Raw genomic sequence first — 23,232 nt, 5'->3', positions numbered from 1 at the left:
AAATAAAGGAACTATGAGTCCATGACTGTAATGAGCTATATATGTATGAGATGAAGAAAAGAGATACGACGAGCAAGAAAATGATGATGACGAGGTAAGTATAAAGAGTCCTAGAGTGAAGTCCATGAATCTAATGATTCTAAGTATGGTTCCATTGATGCTTTTCCTTGTGTACACTAACCTGAAAAATGTTAGTTCCTTCAAGGTGAGATATGATGTTGATGATTACTCCATAATATAATCGGGGGTTCATGACCTTATGTCACCCCGACATAGCCATAGCTGCCTTCAAGTTCTAATGTATGTTTTGATGATAAATGTCTACTGATGTTAAGTCATGATAGGTCTATGAGATGTACAATAATGTAAGTTTATGTTATGCCTATGTAATGTATGAGAATGTTAAATTTATGATTGATTATATGACGATACGATTCCACCGCGCCTAGTTGGCCGGGCATGTCACCGCGAAGGCGGGCTGCATGCGATTCCACCGCGCCTAGTTGGCTTGGCATGTCACTGCGAAGACGGGCTGCATACGGTTCCACCGCGCCTAGTTGACCGGGTATGTCACCGCGAAGGCGGGCTGCTATGTTTACACCGAGCCTAAAGGGTCGGGCATGATCACCACTAGTGGGTGGCATATGATGGTTACCCGGACGCGGGTTAACGATGATGATTACGATGCGATGATATATGAGCTATGATGACACATGTACTATGACTATATATATATATATGTAGATGATATATGTATGAAATGTATTCACCCATAAAACTCACGCAGGTTTTATCTTCATCCTATGTCTTATGATTCTTCTATTATGTTCATTTCATTCATGCCTTACATACTCAGTACAATATTCGTACTGACGTCCGTTTTCTTTGGACGCTGTGTTCATGCCCACAGGTAGACAGGGAGACGGTGCAGACCCATAGGAGCCACCGGCAGATTTACAGGAGCACTCAATTATTCCGGAGGTGCTATTTGGTTGATCCTTTTGTGTATATATATGTATGTATATATGTATTTTGGGCACGACGGGGTCTTATCACGTCCATATGTCTAGTACTCTAGGGGTGGACACAGACAGCAGTACACCTCCACAGTTCACGGGGCAGAGATTTGACAGATCTACTCGTTCCGAGTCGAGTCCGAGCCGAGCAGGTCCCAGTCAAGGCCACCTGTACCACGATGTTCTTAGTGTGGAAAGTTGCATTGGGGTGCGTGCCAATCAGGTTCAGACGCTTGCTATTCATGTGGTCGGCCAGGCCATATTATGCGTGATTGCCCCTCAGTACATGGTAGAGGTAGGACCCAGCCATCAGGGTCGGTAGCCGGATCTTCGGCATCTGTACACCCTACGGGGCCAGGTTCACATGCGCTAGCTGGTCATGGTAGAGGCAGAGGAAGACCTCCCAGTACTAGCGGTTCTCAGCACCGTATTTATGCTTTGGCTGGACGCCATGATCTTGAGTCTTCTCCTGACGTGGTCACAGGCATATTATCGGTATTCTCTCATGATGTATATGCTTTGATTGATATGGGCTCCACATTATCATATATTACTCCATATATTGCAGGTCGATTTATAATTGAGCCGGAGTCTATCAAACCTTTCGAGGTGTCTACACCCGTGGGTGAATCGGTAATAGCTAGCCGAGTATATAGGAATTGTGTGATTGTGATTTGTGATCGTCGTACCATGATTAATTTGCATGAGCTAGAAATGGTAGATTTTGACGTTATTATGGGCATGGATTGGTTGGCTTCTTGTTATGCCAATGTTGATTGCCGAATGAAGATGGTTCGTTTCCAGTTTCCGGGAGAACCAGTCTTAGAATGGAAAGGGAATGCGGCATCACCAAAAGGTAGGTTTATTTCCTATCTAAAGGCAAGGAAAATGATCACAAAAGGGTGCATTTATCACCTAGTGCGAGTTCAAGATGTAGAAGCTGAGTCGCCGACTCTTCAGTCAGTTCCGGTAGTGAATGAATTTCCGTATGTGTTCCCGGAAGAGCTTCCAGGCCTTCCTCCCGAGAGAGAGAGAGATTTTGCGATTGATGTGCTGCCAGACACTAATCCCATATCTATTCCTCCCTATAGGATGGCACCCGCAGAGTTGAAAGAGTTGAAGGAGCAATTAAAAGACTTGCTTGAAAACGGCTTCATTAGGCCTAGTTCATCCCCGTGGGGAGCACCCATATTGTTCGTCCGGAAGAAGGATGGCTCCTTGAGAATGTGCATTGATTATCAGCAATTGAATAAAGTGACAATTAAGAACAATTATCCCCTCCCGATGATTGATGATTTATTTGATCAATTGCAAGGTGCCAAATGGTTTTCAAAGATTGATTTGAGGTCCGGGTATCACCAAGTAAGAGTTAGGGAGAAAGATATCCCTAAGACAGCTTTCAGAACAAGATATGGCCATTTCGAGTTTCGAGTAATGTCGTTTGGGTTAACTAATGCACCGGTAGTGTTTATGGACTTAATGAAAAATGTATTCAGGCCTTTTCTGGATCGATTCATGATTGTATTCATCGATGACATCCTAGTGTATTCTAGATCCAAGGCAGAGCATGTGGATCATTTGCGAATTGTCCTTGGAGTTCTTCGAGTTCGGGAGTTATTCGCGAAGTTTTCCAAATGCGAGTTTTGGTTGAACTCAGTGGCATTTCTGGGCCACATTGTTGCAGCTGACGGTATTCGAGTGGATAGCCAAAAGATTGAGGTAGTGAAGACTTGGCCAAGGCCCACGGCCCCTACGGAGGTTCGTAGCTTTTTGGGCTTAGCCGGTTATTACAGAAGATTTGTTGAGGGTTTCTCTTCTATTTCTGCACCGCTCACCAAGTTGACTCAGAAGTCAGCTAAGTTTCAATGGACAGATGCTTGCGAACGTAGTTCCCAAGAGTTGAAAGACCGACTGACTTCAGCCCAGTCTTGACACTTCCAGAGGGATTAGAAGGATATGTTATTTATTGTGATGCTTCAGGCGTCGGGCTAGGCTGTGTATTGATGCAAAATGGTAAGGTGATTGCGTATGCTTCTAGACAATTACGGAAACATGAGCAGAATTATCCTACCCATGACTTAGAATTGGCCGCGATGGTCCATGCTTTAAAGATATGGAGACATTACTTATATGGTGTCCATGTGGATATTTATACAGATCATAAGAGTCTCCAGTACATCTTCAATCAGAAAGAGTTGAATTTGCGGCAACGACGATGGCTAGAGTTGCTAAAAGACTATGACGTTGAAATCTTGTACCACCCCGGAAAGGCAAATGTTGTGGCTGATGCTCTTAGCCGTAGGTCGATGGGAAGTCTAAGTGATGTACGACCAGGAAAGAAAGAGATGGCCCGTGATCTTCAGCAGCTAGCTAGCCTAGGAGTCCGAGTGGTGGACTCAGGTAGCAGCGGAGCTACTATTAAGAATTCAGCAGTTTCATCGTTAGTAGCGGAAGTAAAAGAGCGACAATATGAGGATCCCATCCTAATGAAGTACAGAGATACACTCCCTCAGAAGGAGGAGTCATCATTTGACATTTCGGAAGACGGAGTTCTCCGATGTCAAGGCAGGTTATGTGTTCCCGATGTGGCAGGTCTACGCCATCAGATTTTGAGAGAAGCTCATTGTTCCCGTTACTCCGTTCACCCCGGAGCGACGAAAATGTATCATGATCTTAAGACTATATATTGGTGGAATGGGTTGAAGAAAGACGTAGCGGAATTCGTAGCTCAGTGTCCTAATTGCCAACAAGTGAAGATAGAACTCCAAAAGCCGGGTGGCTTATTGCAAGCTATAGAAATCCCAACTTGGAAGTGGGAAGTGATTAATATGGATTTCATTACAGGGCTACCCCGTTCTCGACGTAAGTATGATTCCATATGGGTGATTGTGGATAGACCCACAAAGTCAGCTCATTTCTTACCGGTCAGGACGACCTATGTGGCAGAAGATTATGCCAAGCTTTATCTTAAAGAGATAGTGAGACTCCACGGTGTTCCAGTATCTATTATCTCCGATAGAGGAACTCAGTTTACAGCCAAGTTTTGGAGATCGTTCCAAGAGGGTCTAGGGACCCAAGTGCGCCTTAGCACGGCATTTCACCCCCAGACTGATGGGTAAGATGAACGTACTATTCAGACTCTCGAAGATATGTTACGGGCATATATGATAGATTTTGGAGGAAATTGGGATGACCATTTGCCACTCATTGAGTTTGCTTACAATAACAGTTATCATTCTAGCATTCAAATGGCACCGTATGAGGCTCTATATGGGCGAAAGTGTAGATCCCTAATTGGGTGGTTTGAAACCGGAGAAGCCAAGTTGATAGGGCCAGATTTGGTCCGGATAGCAATAGAGAAATTCAAACTTATACAAGATCGATTGTTGGCGGCTCAAAGTCGCCAGAAGTCCTATGCAGATAATCATCGAAGGGACTTAGAGTTCCAAGTTAAGGATTGGGTATTCTTGAAAGTGTCGCCAATGAAAGGCGTTATGAGATTTTGCAAAAAGGGGAAGCTCAGTCCCCGGTATATCGGACCCTATGAGATTATACGCAAAATAGGCAAATTGGCCTATGAGCTAGATCTACCTCCAGATTTGGAGTCAGTCCATCCAGTATTTCATGTCTCGATGCTTCGGAAGTGTGTTGGAGATCCTACGAGGATCGTCCCAGTGAATGATATTCAAGTGACAGAAAAGTTAACTTACGATGAAATACCCATTGCCATATTAGATAGGCAAGTACGGAGGCTTAGAAACAAAGAAGAGGCCTCAATTAAAGTTCTGTGGAGAAATAACAATCGAGAGGAAACGACATGGGAAGCAGAAGAGAATATGCGATCCAAATACCCACATTTATTTCAGCCCTTGGAAGAAGTCCAAGATGAGACGTCAAAATCATAAGGTATGCATGTTTTCCCTTTTTTTCATTCAGGTCGTGTGTGGCCAAATTTCTAGTACTGTCGTATTGTTGCCCTGTGAGGCATTGTTATTGTGGGTTGTTGTGACAGGGTGGTAGTGCCACATTACAAAGGAAACTCTGGCGAAATTTTTATGGAATTCCCCAAGCCTTTAACATTCGAGGACGAATGTTTCTAAGGGGGGTAGAATGTTACACCTCGGAAATTTCCCGTTGGTACGCAAGTAAATGAACTAATGATGTGTGCGAGGAGTGCGAGTGTATAATGTTTCATGGGAAATGTATGTAAAGGGATGTGCATGATTAGAATGAAAAGTCGAGAAATGAGAAAAAATTGAAAGTTGGCAAAACTGCCCAGTGGTCGTATATTGCAAAATATGGACAGTAAAGTGCAATACGGTCCGTAAACTGGCAGACGTAAACTGCCATGCCAAAGCTTCAGCTTTCTGCCAGTGGTCGTAAAGTGCAAATACGGACCGTAAACTGGTATATGGTCCGTAAACTGCCAGGTCGTAAACTGGCATGCCAAACTTCAACTTTCTGCCAGCTGAGGAAAAGGTATAATACGACCTGGTGGACGGACCGTAAAGTGATTTACGGCCCGTAAACCATGGTCTTAAATCACCATGCATGCAGGCCAAAGTCTCTGGTCCTGCTTAAGCTTAAAGACGACCACGAGGGACGGTCCGTAAAGTGGAATACGGACCGTAAACCTCCATGGATGACCACTATTCACCCAGCACAGATTTTCCAATTCATTAAATATGAGGATCAAGACTTGTCTTATTTCATTTCCACATTACACCACTTCTCTCTAAAACTTCTCTCTACATTTATTATATGAGTTTTCAAGGATTATAAGCCATCAATAACATTAAGACAAGAAAATCAAGGGTAAGGGAATCATCAAGGATCATCCAAGTCAAGAACTCCAAATGGAGAAATGTCACGACCCGACTAGGGGCCGTGACGAGTACCCGATACTTGTACCGAGCACCCCTTATTCATCTTGTTACCCTTAGCTCTTAGCAGGCCGTATAAACAGTGCCATGTTTTTTTTTTCGAACATTAATGAACATTAACATTAGCAGCGTCATTATGAACATAGACTAGTAAACTTCGTTATCACTTTATACAACAACATTAAGACGCCAAAACACCACATATCTAACTGTACATAACTGACTGTACATATCTGTCTACGAGCCTCTAGACATAGTATACTTATACATAGAGAGGGCCGAGTACTGTCGGGCCCGAATATACATACACAAAATAGTACCGCTGGAGTGAGGCTCCGGGACAACTGGAGCGCTGTAGAGTACCGCTGGTAGGGCTCCTAAGGATCAAGTCCACCTGTCTGCTGACCTGCGCGGCATGAAACGCAGCGTCCACAAGAAGGGACATCAGTACGAATAGTGTACCGAGTATGTAAGGCATGGAAGATAATACAAGTAGTAACATAGAGTCGTAGGACGTATAATGCGGTAAGAAAGTAACCTGCACTTAGGGAGGCCTTTTTTTCAGGCTGGCTGTCATTTAGGCTTGTCTTTTCTTTTTTTTTTTTTTTTGAAACATTTCTTTTTCATAGACATGGAAAACAGGGTTTAAATCATGTTATGTTTTTATCATATTACATTCTGCACTATCATAGCGTGCCGTATCATATCATATCGTAGCATATCATGTCATGGAAGTATTATATCCTAGCGTATCATGTCACAACATAGCTTGTCATATCATAGCATAGCTTATCATATCATATCATGGTCTGTCATATCATAGCATAGCTTATCGTATCATAGCATGTCAGGTCATGGCATATCATAGCATATCATGTCATAGCATAGCTTGTCATAGCATTTCTTATCATAGCATAGCATGTCTGGTCATGACATGGTAGGTCATATCATAGCGCCGAACAATGTCGGCTCACCCACATAGCGCCGATGTAGATACGCACCGGCTCACCCATATATCCCGCGTCCGGGATGATAAGCCAGCTGATCAGGTGGCAGTGAAACATATTTCCCTTCCCATTCCCCCATGTATCCCTTCCCCCCAGCCTAAGTTCATATACATAGCTTGCATATATGTACTCTGTATGCATATACACATCTTTTATATGTACACATATTTTTGTATTCATATACATAGCTTGTATACATATACATGTCTTATACATATATATCATATAAGCACACAAGGGAGCCCAAGGAAAAATTATGTAGCCATCGGAGTGAAGTAAGGTTGGTGACCTCCGATTACGTTATGGAATACTCGTGATCGCTCTTGTCTCACCTCGAAAGGACGAATAATTTAAGGTGAGATGGTCAACGGAGAATAGTAATAAAGTAAACGTAGAATGAAAGTGTGGGCGTCATAGATGACAGTTCATAGGTTTGAGAGTCTTTAGAAAATAAAGTCATAGCTAGGGGATATAAATAAGATTCAAGAATTAGTTTATCACTTTCATGTTCACATAGAATACTTAGCTTATAAATCTTAATCATAGCATCGTTCCGGTAGTACTTATCATTGGCATATCCTCTTGTCTAACATCATTGTTATCATTATCATCATGGAAGTCCCCTCGTTGGAGTACTTATAGTACTTATCATTTGGTAACGAAATCGGGATCAAAGGATTCCCTTGGATTCAACTTCTAGTAAGTACAACAAGACTATAAGGAACATCCGAGAGTAGTGGGCCCACCTCGGGCTGGATGAGGTAGCGTATACTATTTGTATATGATACATGTCGTAACGTTACTTGTGAGGGTTCTAGGGTAATCGGGTCCCATTTGTACAAGTTCTAAGGGTGTAGGAAGTTTTTCCAACAATTGGCACCCTTTCTAGTTCAATTCTAATGAACAAAAAGTGGAAAACTTTAGGTGAGGATTCCGGGAAACCGAGTTGTCCCCGAGGCTCGTACCCAACTTATTACAACTAAGACATGCCATAGAAAGAAGGGTGAAGCCTTACGTACCTCTTTCCGCTCCTTTAGCTATTCCAAATTCACGTTGCAATCTCGTCGAAATCTGCAAATTGGTCATTTTTACCCAAAACTCTCATTAGCATACTTAGAGTTAGAATCTTAAGGAAACACTTGGCTACCGAAATTTCGGCAGCATCTCCTCTGTGCATACACCATCCTCAACATTCAACATAGCCAAATTCTCAACCAACACAATCCGGGAATTCAAACCCGGCCAAACTATTAACATAATCAACAATCGCACAAGCAATTCACATATTTCATCCAAGATGCATGATTTTAATTTATTACTTTCTTCAAAACCTTCCGACTCCAATGAACACGATAACAACCTTATAGTATATATTCCAACGACATCATACCAATATCATTACATACTATCCATGCAAGAACATTATTCTTCAATATACATAATCTCTAAAGCAAGTCTCCAACTACCATAATTTCTCTAAGATCATTAAGCTTTTCATTAGCAATCTAGAATCCACAATCAACACAAATTCACTCCTTAACCATTAAATCCTTATTTTACATCATGGAACTTACCATAACAACAATTACAATACTAAGTAAAATTAATTCACCACACCTTTCCATAGCCTACACCATTCGGCCAACACACCCCATATACATATTTTAATGAATTTCCATATTTTCTATACTACCACAATAACCAACACACAACATATCACAACACAACACACAACACACACACACGGCCACACTACACATATCATCCATATTTTCATAACTTCCATCCATTCCACATACTACAACCTACACCAACATTTATAACATATAAAAGAGGAATGATTTCTTACCCTTTTGTCTTGACTTTCCACTTAGCTACACTTGAAAACTTGTATGAATATAAGCCTTTCTTGCTCCACCAAACTCCCTTCTTTGTTAAGGACCCTTTAATTAGTTGTTTGGCTAGAAGAGAATGAATTTTGATAAAAAAAATTCCAAGATTCTTGTTGCTCCAAGCTTGGCCGAATGGCCTTTGGAGTTTTTCTCCTATTTCTTTTGTTCTTGGTTCTTCTTGAATTTTCTAGAGAATCATGTGCAAATAAGATGACTTTGTCATCTTTTATTTGCTCCTTAAAAAACCATGTGGGCTCAAGCCCACTAAGAAGTGGACGGCCACCTTGGCCCAAATGGTAAAGCCCACATTTGTTTTTTGTTTTGCATTTCATAAAAATTATTTTCCGAATTCCAAATTTGCCCTTCGTCTTCCGCCATATTTCCACGAGTCAAATTGCGAGTTCCCCTTTATGCCCTTGACCCTTCTTAATATTCTCACTTCAAAATTTTCATAACAACTTATATGCCAAGCAAAGTAAAAAAAAATATGGCCTTGATTACTGTCTTCCCGCGATTGTCTTGAATTATCCGATTATTCGAAATGCGGGATATAACATCCTCCCCCCCTTTGGAACATTCATCCTTGAATGTTAAACTAACCTCGTAGCGTAGTATAATACTTCGGGGAGGTCTCTTTTGTGGATACCTCATGTCGTTTAGCATATCCATCTTAGGAGCTTAGGTTGCCCTTTGCAATCTTTATGGATGTAATCCCTTCTTCGTGGCGTCCGTCGCGTCTATCCCCTCACTAGACATGTTCCCATACATCGCCACACCGGGGATTTCTTGCCTTAATTAGTGTGGACTCAATATCGGTCTCACCCTGTGACATCTGTACCCTTTTCCTTCATCCTCAAAACTTTCTGTCGTCATGCCTTCCCCTTTTCTGTTGGTTTAGTCCGTCTCGGCCTACATGACCCGTATGGGGTTTCTAACCACTTTCCACACCTCAATTTACTTTGGGCTGTCTACTCTTACACTCGTCTCTTATTTCCGCATTTTTGAAATTTTCAGCATATTTCCCAGGGGGTCACCCATCATGAAATTACTCCCACCTGAGCACGCTTAACCTTGAAACTTTAATGCATTTCAGTGTCTCGGTGTTAGTATTTTTACTTCCGCTTCCCCGTACTATCTATATCACATAATGTGGGGCAGGTTGGGGCCTCGGCAATGTTCGAACGCACTCATAGCGCATATTTCTCTTTTAATGACTATTTTAGCCCTCATGGTCACTAGTATTCACCCTTTTTACTTGTGTGCACGGCTACCCTTGGCCCAAATTTTCCGAATTTCTTATATGCTCCGCAACACACGGGACGGTGGAAGATAAAGTAAAATCCAGTTCAATTTAACATTCATATATTACAGAAAAGATGCCGGGAGTGTACCTGTGGCCGCATCAGTGGAAGGTCCAGGATCCTGCCGTCCTGTCAATGCATATATACGGTGTGGAGGGCCGGCTGAACTAGGTGTCCCTCCTCTGCCTCGGCCATGGCCTGCTGGAGCCTGGGAGGCCTGTCTTGGAGGGCGCACAGACGGTGATGAACTCACTGCTGACCCGACGGGCTGAGCTCTGCTTCTCTCATTCCTTAGCGGACAATCTCGCATCAAATGGTCGGTCCGTCCGCAAGCATAACACGCACCTGTGTCCCGGTAACACTGTCCCGAGTGTGGCCTGCCACACCGGGTACACCGTGGCGGGGGTGGCATCATCCTACTGGATTCAGCTCTATACTGGGATCCCGAAGCTCTAGTGCCCAGACCTGCTCCCGAATAAGTAGAACGGTCAAACCCCCTATCCGCGAATCGAGGAGGTGCACTGGACGCCGATTGGTCTGAATGCCTAAATTGCTCCTGTGCCTGTCCCTTTCTGTACTCGCTTCTAGCCCTGGAAAATCTGCCCCTTTTTCTGGAACCCCTGTCTGGATAACGCTCCTCTCTCCGTGCCTGGTACTGTTCTTCCAGGTTTTGGGCGTGGGCCTGGATTCGAGTGATAGTCATCCCATCCTGGAGTGAAGCCGCAAGCACTCCTTAACCAAGTGTGGCCCTAGCCTACTCATAAATCGGTGCACATGATCTCCCCTATCAGCTATCATGGCTGGGGCATACCTGGCTAACGAATTAAAACGGAGGTTGTATTCTCGAACGCTCATATTTCCCTGTTTCAAGTTCAAGAACATATCGGCTCGAGCTCGTCGAACCTCTGGCGGTAGGAAATGTCGTAGAGATGCCTCAGTAAATTCCTGCCAAACCGGAGGGGGCGCATTTGCTCCCCTCGAAGATATCCAGCTATTATACCACAGAACTGCCACATCCCGCAGCCTGTATGAAGCCAACTCTACGGACTCCGTATCCGAAGCATGTATGATCCCCAGAGTCCTCAGCATCTCATCTATAAAACTCTGCGGGTCCTCCTCTGGTTTTGATCCATAAAACTCTGGAGGCTTCAGGGTGATAAAGTCGCGGGCCCTTGCACTTACCGCTCTGCCTCCCAGGTCTACATCTTGCCGCTGAGCCTGTGCGGCAACGAGCTGGGTCAATAACTGGATGGCCTCTGCCATCTGCTGGCCCAGAACTGCTGGCGGTGGAACTGGAGGTGCGGGGGCTGGAGCTGGAACTCTTTCTTGCTCTGCTGGTGCAGGGGGAGCAGGAACAGTCTGAGGGGGAGCCTCATTATGAGATTCTTCTTCTTCTAGATCCCGTTCAACTCTGCTGGCCGCCACCCTCTTGGCTTTCTCGGCCATCGTAGCCTTTTTCTTCGGCGGCATTACTGAAACCATAACACAGGTTTAGGAAAAGGAATATGGAAGCCTGGCAACTTAGCTCTATCACACGATTTCAGAATGCAAAGAAGGTCACATTTCCTAAATGTCCTATAGCCTCCTGTCTATAAGTGTGGTGCGCTACACACCCATAAACAAGACTGTACTGGACACGGCTCGTAGACAAACCCTAGGACCGAACTGCTCTGATACCACTTCTGTCACGACCCGACTAGGGATCGTGACGAGTACCTGATACTTGTACCGAGCACCCCTTATTCATCTTGTTACCCTTAGCTCTTAGCAGGCCGTATAAACAGTGCCATGTTTTTTTTTTCGAACATTAATGAACATTAACATTAGCAGCGTCATTATGAACATAGACTAGTAAACTTCGTTATCACTTTATACAACAACATTAAGACGCCAAAACACCACATATCTAACTGTACATAATTGACTGTACATATCTGTCTACGAGCCTCTAGACATAGTATACTTATACATAGAGAGGGCCGAGTACTGTCGGGCCCGAATATACATACACAAAATAGTACCGCTGGAGTGAGGCTCCGGGACAACTGGAGCGCTGTAGAGTACCGCCGGTAGGGCTCCTAAGGATCAAGTCCACCTGTCTACTAACCTGCGCGGCATGAAATGCAGCGTCCACAAGAAGGGACGTCAGTATGAATAGTGTACCGAGTATGTAAGGCATGGAGGATAACACAAGTAGTAACATAGAGTCGTAGGACGTATAATGCGGTAAGAAAGTAACCTGCACTTAGGGAGGCCTTTTTTTCAGGCTGGCTGTCATTTAGGCGTGTCTTTTCTTTCTTTTTTTTTTCTTTGAAACATTTCTTTTTCATAGACATGGAAAACAGGGTTTAAATCATGTTATGTTTTTATCATATTACATTCTGCACTATCATAGCGTGCCGTATCATATCATATCGTAGCATATCATGTCATGGAAGTATTATATCCTAGCGTATCATGTCACAGCATAGCTTGTTATATCATAGCATAGCTTATCATATCATAGCATGGTCTGTCATATCATAGCATAGCTTATCGTATCATAGCATGTCAGGTCATGGCATATCATAGCATATCATGTCATAGCATAGCTTGTCATAGCATTTCTTATCATAGCATAGCATGTCTGGTCATGACATGGTAGGTCATATCATAGCGCCGAACAATGTCGGCTCACCCACATAGCGCCGATGTAGATACGCACCGGCTCACCCATATATCCCGCGTCCGGGATGATAAGCCAGTTGATCAGGTGGCAGTGAAACATATCTCCCTTCCCATTCCCCTATGTATCCCTTCCCCCCAGCCCAGGTTCATATACATAGCTTGCATATATGTACTCTGTATGCATATACACATCTTTATATGTACACATATTTTTGTATTCATATACATAGCTTGTATACATATACATGTCTTATACATATATATCATATAAGCACACAAGGGAGCCCAAGGAAAAATCATGTAGCCATCGGAGTGACGTAAGGTCGGTGACCTCCGATTACATTATGGAATACTCGTGATCGCTCTTGTCTCACCTCGAAAGGACGAATAATTTAAGGTGAGATGGTCAACGGAGAATAGTAATAAAGTAAACGTAGAATGAAAGCGTGGGCGTCATAGATGACAGTTCAAAGGTTTGAGAGTCTTTAGAAAATAAAGTCATAGCTAGGGGATATAAATAAGATTCAAAAATTAGTTTATCACTTTCATGTTCACATAGAATACTTAGCTTATAAATCTTAGTCATAGGATCGTTCCGGTAGTACTTATCATTGGCATATCCTCTTGTCTAACATCATTGTTATCATTATCATCATGGAAGTCCCCTCGTTGGAGTACTTATAGTACTTATCATTTGGTAACGAAATCGGGATCAAAGGATTCCCTTGGATTCAACTTCTAGTAAGTACAACAAGACTATAAGGAACATCCGAGAGTAGTGGGCCCACCTCGGGCCGGATGAGGTAGCGTATACTATTTGTATATGATACATGTCGTAACGTTACTTGTGAGGGTTCTAGGGTAATCGGGTCCCATTTGTACAAGTTCTAAGGGTGTAGGAGGTTTTTCCAACAATTGGCACCCTTTCTAGTTCAATTCTAATGAACAAAAAGTGGAAAACTTTAGGTGCGGATTCCGGGAAACCGAGTTGTCCCCGAGGCTCGTACCCAACTTATTACAACTAAGACATACCATAGAAAGAAGGGTGAAACCTTACATACCTCTTTCCGCTCCTTTAGCTATTCCAAATTCACGTTGCAATCTCGTCGAAATCTGCAAATTGGTCATTTTTACCCAAAACTCTCATTAGTATACTTAGAGTTAGAATCTTAAGGAAACACTTGGCTACCGAAATTTCGGCAGCATCTCCTCTGTACATACACCATCCTCAACATTCAACATAGCCAAATTCTCAACCAACACAATCCGGGAATTCAAACCCGGCCAAACTATTAACATAATCAACAATCGCACTAGCAATTCACATATTTCATCCAAGATGCATGATTTCAATTTATTACTTTCTTCAAAACCTTTCGACTCCAATGAACACAATAACAACCTTATAGTATATATTCCAACGACATCATACCAATATCATTACATACTATCCATGCAAGAACATTGTTCTTCAATATACATAATCTCTAAAGCAAGTCTCCAACTACCATAATTTCTCTAAGATCATTAAGCTTTTCATTAGCAATCTAGAATCCACAATCAACACAAATTCACTCCTTAACCATTAAATCCTTATTTTACATCATGGAACATACCATAACAACAATTACAATACTAAGTAAAATTAATTCACCACACCTTTCCATAGCCTACACCATTCGGCCAACACACCCCATATACATATTTTCATGAATTTCCATATTTTCTATACTACCACAATAACCAACACACAACATATCACAACACAACACACAACACACACACACGGCCACACTACACATATCATCCATATTTCATAACTTCCATCCATTCCACATACTACAACCTACACCAACATTTATAACATATAAAAGAGGAATGATTTCTTACCCTTTTCTCTTGACTTTCCACTTTGCTACACTTGAAAACTTGTATGAATATAAGCCTTTCTTGCTCCACCAAACTCCCTTCTTTGTTAAGGACCCTTTAATTAGTTGTTTGGCTAGAAGAGAATGAATTTTGATAAAAAAAAATTCCAAGATTCTTGTTGCTCCAAGCTTGGCCGAATGGCCTTAGGAGTTTTTCTCCTCTTTCTTTTGTTCTTGGTTCTTCTTGAATTTTCTAGAGAATCATGTGCAAATAAGATGACTTTGTCATCTTTTATTTGCTCCTTAAAAAACCATGTGGGCTCAAGCCCACTAAGAAGTGGACGGCCACCTTGGCCCAAATGGTCAAGCCCACATTTGTTTTTGTTTTGCATTTCATAAAAATTATTTTCCGAATTCCAAATTTACCCTTCGTCTTCCGCCATATTTCCACGAGTCAAATTGCGAGTTCCCCTTTATGCCCTTGACCCTTCTTAATATTCTCACTTCCAAATTTTCATAACAACTTATATGCCAAGCAAAGTAAAAAAAAATATGGCCTTGATTACTGTCTTCCCGCGATTGTCTTGAATTATCCGATTATTCGAAATGCGGGATATAACAAGAAAAACTAGGGTTTTGCTCAAAGAGGAGTATTATCAACCAAAGCTTGTTCCTACAACTTATAAGGTAAGATTCATGATTTTTATAAGATGTTTAAGGTATTGGAGAGTTAAAATACATGGATTGTAGAAAATGTGGTCAACTAGGTCATGAATGATGAATAGTGACATTTAGAGAAATAGTTTGAATTGAGTTATGAATGTTGTTGTGTTGTGATATGAATGTGTTATAAATGGTATTAAGATCATGAACTAAACACTTTAGACGAATGGACGAAGTTGGGTGTTATGACCATGAGTGTGGGTGAATTAGAGGCAAATTGAGGAATCTAGATAATGTGGATAATGTGAATGACTAATGACCATTGTTATGATATTAATGAAGGTATAAACGCTAGATTTGGAAGGGAACGTGCAAGTGTAGAATAGTTCGACGGAAAGGTATGTAAGGCTAACCCTTCTTTCATAAGGCATGGTTCTTGGCCAAATTCCTAATTCCTCTATATGAGTATGTTGTCTTCACATGGTTGACATTCCGAGCTCATAAGCTCTCGACCCTTGATATGCACTATGATTATACTATGTTCCTCGTATGACGAGTAAGTCTATAATGTAAATGTAACGATAATGAGGAGGAGAGTAATGATGATGAGAGTAAAATGAGACTAGAGATGCTTACGAGCTACGATATATGTATATGTATGCCTATGAAGGGCTATGATAAGACCCCGAGATTATGATGCCGGGTAAGACTATATGTATATAACTATGTATATGATTACGTAGCGCGCGCACACTTCTGCAGAAGGTACGGATAACCTTGATGCCTTGGTAGGGCCAGGTATGCATGATCTTGAGCCCTGGTTGGCCAAGTATATATATAAAACACCGATCCTATAAGGTCGGGTACGCTATGTAAATGCTATGTATATGAAATGACTATGTATATGATATGAATATGAATGTGATAAGACTATGTATAAGAATATGAATAAGGACATGTATACGAATATGAGCACAAGTATGGTACGAGTATTATTATGGGATACGAACGACGATGTATGCAAGTAAGCGACATGATGATGATGATATTACTGTCTCCCCTCCTATGCTATTTCATATGATATCTATTATGCTTCTATATTGATATTGATCATGCTTTACATACTCAGTACATTCTTCGTACTGATGTCCTTTTGTTTGTGGACGCTGCGTCATGCCCGCAGGTGCACAGGGAGACAGACTTGATCCATAGCTGCTTATTCAGTGATTGCATAGCAGAGCTCTATTTCATTCGGAGTCGTAGCTTTTGGGTACTTATTCTTTTGTGTATATAATTATGGGCATAGCGGGGTCCTGTCCCGCTCATACGATATGTCATACTCTTAGAGGCTCGTAGTCATGTGTATGTGGCTAGAGATGTTAGGCCATGTCGGCCCATGTTTTGTATATCTTTTGTTGGCTTCGTCGGCCTTGTACTTATGATGTGGCATAGATGCCTATGATATGTTAAATGATGATGATCGTCTAATGGGATCAATATGATTAACGATAAGAAAAGCACGAATTGACTTATAGTTCACCTAGATGTTATGTTATGTACGATACGGGGGTGCTCGGGTGGGGTAGCACCGGGTGCTCGTCGCGGCCCCCTAGCCGGGTCGTGACACTAATAAACAGGAGGCTACAGGGCATTTTGGAAAAACGACCATATTTTATATTAAGAGATCGTGCGATAGAGCTGTATTATAAGATTATCCCCTCCCTAATTGTGCATTATAATTTCAGTAGATCTGATGAAAGGAAAAGCTACGGCAGCCCAGAAAGGCAAGATAGTGGTTGAAGAAGGGCTTGAACGGGAGCCGTGTATGGAAATTGAGGAGAGAGAACCCTGGTATCTCGGTTTTCCCATACTTCGCCCACTTTAGAGGATCAAAGAGGAGCCTTAACTTTAGCTCCAGCACCGCCCGTTCCTCCACCAGACGCCTCGGGCCAAGAGATGAGACAAGCCATTCTTCTACTAACTCAATTGGTAGCCGCTCAAGCTCAGCGGCAGGATGTGGGCCACGACACCAGGGGTTGGAGAAAGAGAGTTAGTTCTTCAGGGTGTGATCATGAGTTTAGGGGTGCTCCGACGCAACAATTCTCTAGGCATTCAGTTCATTCAACAAGTAGTGCTCCCCCGCAGTTTCCTAGACCCAGGTTTGATGGATTTACTTATTCTAGGTCACCCCAGAGTCTCAGAGTTTCCAGTTCGTGGTTCTAGTCATACGACATCTTCGGTACCACAATGTACTCAGTGTTCTAGGTTACATTGGGGACCGTGCCGCTTGGGCTCGGATGTTTGTTATGCCTGCGCTCGGCCAGGCCATTTAAAGCGCGACTGCCCATCGCTACGTGGTAAAGGTAAGGTTCGGACTACGGGATTGGTAGCTGGCTCTTCGTCGTCGGTACGCCCTCCAAAGCCAAGGCCACAGATGTTAGTAGGCGGTGATAGAGACCGAAGAGGAATGCCCAGTCCAAGTGGATCCCAGCATCATATCCATACGTTAGCTGAGCGACAGGATCTTGAGTCTTCCCCCGATATTGTCCCAGGTATATTGTTAGTATCCTCTTATGATATATGTGCATCGATTGATTCGGATCCTATGCTTTCATGTATCACTCCCGTTGTGATGATTGCGTCGAGGTGAAATCTGAGCCAATCCGACAATTTGAGATGACTATATTTGTTAGTGACCTAGTGATAGCCAGAATCGTGATCTACGAGTAAGTTGATTGATAGTGACTGAATATAAATAATATGTGTATGTATATATATATATATATATATTGGAATTCTAAACCGAGTGCGCAGACACAACTTATGAGACAAGCTCTACTATTGATATCCTTTAACGGTAAGTGATCTTATGTTGCTGAGTTGCATATTATGCGTGTCCCGATATATGTCCTATTGGGGCATCGGACGTGTTTTCTGGGCTATGTGCAGGTTTAGGATTGTTATGCTTACAAGAGAAACTCTGCCAAAATTTTCCTAGAATCTAAAGGAGATAAGGTATAAGTTTGTAATATGTCCTAATAGGAAAAGATGTGCAAAAAGTAATTGCAGGACGAGATTAAGTTAGGAGTACCGTTGACAATTACAAGAGACGAGTTAAATATTATTGAATTGATAGTAACAGTAATTATAAGATCGACATTGATATTGTAAAGAGAAATACTAGAGTAATTTAAGGAGACTGGTAGTACTAAAGCATAACATAGAAGAGAAAACGTAACTCCAATTGAGTGTCATACTGAAGTATTGATTAGGTGGATAAGTATGAGTAAAATACGACAAGTCTATTAGCAAAATAAAATAACAGCATCACGGAGACAGAGGTACGAATATGAAGGGTTATAACGAATGTGAATACATTGGTAAGATAACTTATGTGGTATGTGTAGTAGGGCTGATCAGAAAGAGTAACAGGTTACGTATGCTTACTTCACGAGGTTTATTCTATTTTATAAGTGGGCTTGCGAATGAGATCAAGAAGTGGCACTCTATTGAGTTGATTATGATCAGGGTATAATGAGAACGTAACAAGAACTGTAAGTAAAGTATAGCGAGGAAACGACTAAAGATGTGACATGTTCTATATGAATAAAGAGTGAATGCAAGTGTGAAATCAACAAGCGAGCCATGGGGTTGCAGATGAGAAAGCTTATAAGACTTATTTGTGGGAGAGTCCAGCATAGAGGTTCCTCAATGACAGAAATGATAGCAAGCAAAAGGGGGAAGTCAACTTGAAAAATAAATCAGAGAAAAGCGATATGGCAAAGTTGTAGTTCGTGATTTGTATAATCGAAAGTATGGGTGATATTTTTAGCTGGATGTAAAAGACCAAGACTACAGAAAGATGAACAACAAAAGGATCAATACAATAAGATAAATTGAGGAGGGGGGAATATAAAGGAATAAGAATGGGAATAGAAAGAGAAGGAAATGCGCCGTAAAGTACGCGCACTTAAGAAGTCGTCGTGTTATGATTAAAGGAAGATGCATCTCCTATGAATATCTTATACCAAGTTACCACGAGTAAACTATATGAAGTGATGAGCTGAAAAGAAAAAGATGATCATGAATTATTTGTTTACCGTACGACGATAAAGCAATAGAGTAAAGCTATCATCAACGACAAACGCAATATGATTATGATTGGTTTTGAACCAATGTTAAGTGCAAAACAAGAGTAAAAGAGTATGAAGCATAAGGGGTATTAGTGGCGCATGAGACTCAGGCCCTGTAAAACAAAGATGACGTTACAAGTGAACTTTGAGCACCGAAGAAGAGAGCAAGTGACATTGCATGGATGGTATGGATAACTAGGCATACTACTATGGTGAGCATCCCTATGGGATAAAAAATTTCTAATTGGAGCGGATTTAGACATCGATTTATAACTACCAGATGAGCTAAGTAAAATACATCCTAGCTCGGATTGTTATGTCGGTTGTGTTACTTGGTTACAAACCTGCAAGATGAGTATATTGAGACTCCACGCATGAATTATCATAGCTATAGATTATGGGAAACGGCATGAATAAGATGTAGTATAGTAAGGGATATGTGAATGCGAGATTTGAAAGTGAGGCAACAGAATTGAGAATGGTACAAGTAAAACCCTAAAAAAGGGAGGGGGGGGGGGGGGGGGAAGCGAGTAAAGAGAATACAAGTGTATAAATTGAAACGATGGACCCTACGATGGGATAGATAAAAACTCTGAAACAAAGAGTGACAGTTACACAGAAATGAGTTTAATAACTGGTAAATAAAAGAACACGAATTGAGCAGGCATCTGAGACTGTACGGGAAATCATTCATGAAGACCTTGAACCACGTGACATTGAGAGCAAATAACTCAAGGGGTATTGTAAAGGATGGCGATGTTATAATGGAATAAGAGGCAAAGGTACTAAAGGTAAAGTCGTAAATAATGATATTGCGATTTATAAGCGACAATTAAGAAAGGGACCTAAGGTTTTCTATAGTACAACATGAGATATGATAATCAAGGAAAAAAATAAAGGAAGGAAGAGAGCATGACGAGATAAGTTACTACAGATAGACAAAATAGTTTAGGTATATATAATCACCGAGCCTAGCCATGGTCTGGTACGCGAAACACCGAACCTTCGTGGTCGGACATGCTATGTATATGAATATGACTATGGATACGATATGTAAATAAGTACGATTATGAATACAGATGCAGATATGGATACATGTATATGTGTAGATGTGTATGTACATGAATCACGCAGGGATGATTATGTAACTTGCAAGTATTTATACGTTGCCAATGAAACCAAGTGGGTACTTAAAAAGAGGAGTAAGAGGTAAAACAAAGATAATGTAGTCATGATACTCCGGGTCAGTTGAAGGAAAACATATGGTAAATTGAGTTAAAATGTTGAGTTGGGATTATCGTTACGGATAAACAGGACAATTACATGGAATATGACATAAGTACATGCTATATGCTTACTACAGTAGCCCTGGGGTGTGACAACTTATGAAGGCAATAAGATCACTGAATGAAGGGGAAGCTTAGTCCCCGATGCATTAGGCCTTATGAGATTGTGCGCAAAATGGGCAAGGTGGCTTATGAATTAGATCTACCTCCTGATTTAGAGTCAGTTCACCCAGTTTTCCATGTCTCGATGCTTCGTAAATATGTCGAAAATCCTACTAGGATCGTGCCAGTAAATGATGTTCAAGTGATGGAAAAGTTGATTTATGAAGAAGTGCCCATTGCTATATTAGACAGGCAAGTACGGAGACTTCGAAATAAAGCAGTGGCCTCAGTTAAGGTCTCATGGAAAAATGACAACCGAGAGGAAATGACTTGGGAAGCAGAAGAGAGTATGAAGTACAAGTACCCGCACTTATTCCAACCCCCAGGAGAGATTCAAGATGAAACACTAAAATTATGAGGTAAGTATGCTTTCTTTTCCTGCTTTTGGGTCGTGTGTGGCCAATTTATATTGCTATTGTGTTGTGGCCCTGTGAGGCAATATTATTGTGGGCTGTTGTGACAGGATGGCAATGCCATATTACAGGGGAAACTCTGGCGAAATTTTCATACAATTCCCGAGTGCTTAACATTCGAGGACGAATGTTCCAAAAGGAGGGAAGAATGTTAGACCTCGGAAATTTTTTTGTTGATGCATAATGGATAGACTAAAGAGGGGAATGAAGTATATGATGTTTCAATAAGTAATAAATAGCATTGGATAGTCCTAATTGAGATTTCGAAGGCATTCGAGGTAATAGAAGAAAGTATGCCAAGAAAGGAAATGTATACGTTACGTATCGGAAAGGATTTATGTGTAACGAATTAAGGATGACTTAATGATGTTTTGGAGAAGAGCTATAACGTCCCTTAGATTGTTAATGAGGTGTTAAACAAGTGTTAAGAAGGTTGTGTAAGGATTGGAGATCAAACGAAACGACGAGAACAACTTCGAAAATACTGTGAGTTACACGACCACCTTATACGGGCCGTGAAAATTTATACGGACCGTGAAAATTTATACAGACCGTATAAGAGTCCGTATAACACCCAACAGAAGTGGTATTTTGCCTGATGGTGAACCACAATCCCTTGTACGGACGGTGGAATTTTATACGGACCGTATAAGGGTCCGTATAACCCAACAGCAATAATGTGTTCCATGGTGGTGAACCATGGACACTTATACAGACCGTATAATGTTATACGGACCGTATAAGTGGTCCGTATAAGTCCCGACGGACCGATTAAGTTGCAACTATAAATACATGTCCCCACTTTATTTTCTCATTATTTCCACTTCTCCACTTCTCTCCAAGCTTCTAGAGGGTTCCACACACTTCATATACAAGAATACAAAGGAAAGCAAAGATCAATATCAAGAATTCAAGTGAATCAAGTGCAAGAAGCTCACTAGGGTTCCTCCAAGTCAAGAATTCTCTTGGGAGTGAAGCTAAGGTTTTGGCTCAAGTGAAGTATTTCCAGTCAAGGCTTATTCCTACACCATCTAAGGTACGTTTCATGGTATTTTCATGTTCTTTAAGGTATTGGAAAGTTGAAACACTTGGATTGTAAAAGGATATAGAAAATGGGTCACGAATAAGGGAATAATGTCATTTTGAGTAGTAGTTTGGAGTGAATCATGAATATTGATATGTGGTGATTATAAGAACTCTATAAATGACATTTAGAACATGGGGTAAGTATTATATGTGAAAAAATGTGATAGTGAAATATAACCACAAATATGGAGAAAATTGAAGTGAAATTGTGAAATGCTGATAATGTAGATGAATGATGATTTTTGGGTATAATATTGTGAATGTTGTGATAGATGTTGGGAGTTGATATGTCAAATGAGGAAAGTTGTATAAACAAAGGAAATGCTGCCCAATTTTCTCTAGCTTTAGTAAGCACGTTCATATGATCGATTAACTAATGTGAATGTGAATTCTCTTGAAGGTAGAAACGTGAGCATTAAAGGAGAGCAATCAAGCGGTGGAAATTGTTTAACGAAAGAGGTATGTAAGGTCAGTCCCTTCTTTCTAAGGCATGACTCCTAGGATATGAATCTTCTAAATTTTCCACGATCTTCCTAACTAAAGAAACTATGAGTCCATGACTGTAATGAGCTATATATATCAGATGAAGAAAAGAGATGCGATGAGCAAGAAAATGATGATGACGAGTAAAGTATAAAGTGTCCTAGAATGAAGTAAGATGTCCATGAAGCTAATGATTCTAAGTATGGTTCCATTGATGCTTTTCCTTGTGTACACTCACCTTACAAATGTTAGTTCCTTCAAGGTGAGATATGATATTTATGATTACTCCATAATATAATCAGGGGTTCATGACCTTATGTCACCCCGACATAGCCATAGTTGCCTTCAAGTTCTAATGTATGTTTTGATGAT

The sequence above is a fragment of the Lycium barbarum genome, chromosome 2, assembly GCF_019175385.1.
Source record: "Lycium barbarum isolate Lr01 chromosome 2, ASM1917538v2, whole genome shotgun sequence".
In the NCBI taxonomy this organism is placed as follows: Eukaryota; Viridiplantae; Streptophyta; class Magnoliopsida; order Solanales; family Solanaceae; genus Lycium; species Lycium barbarum.
Note: the sequence above shows the minus strand (reverse complement) of the source record.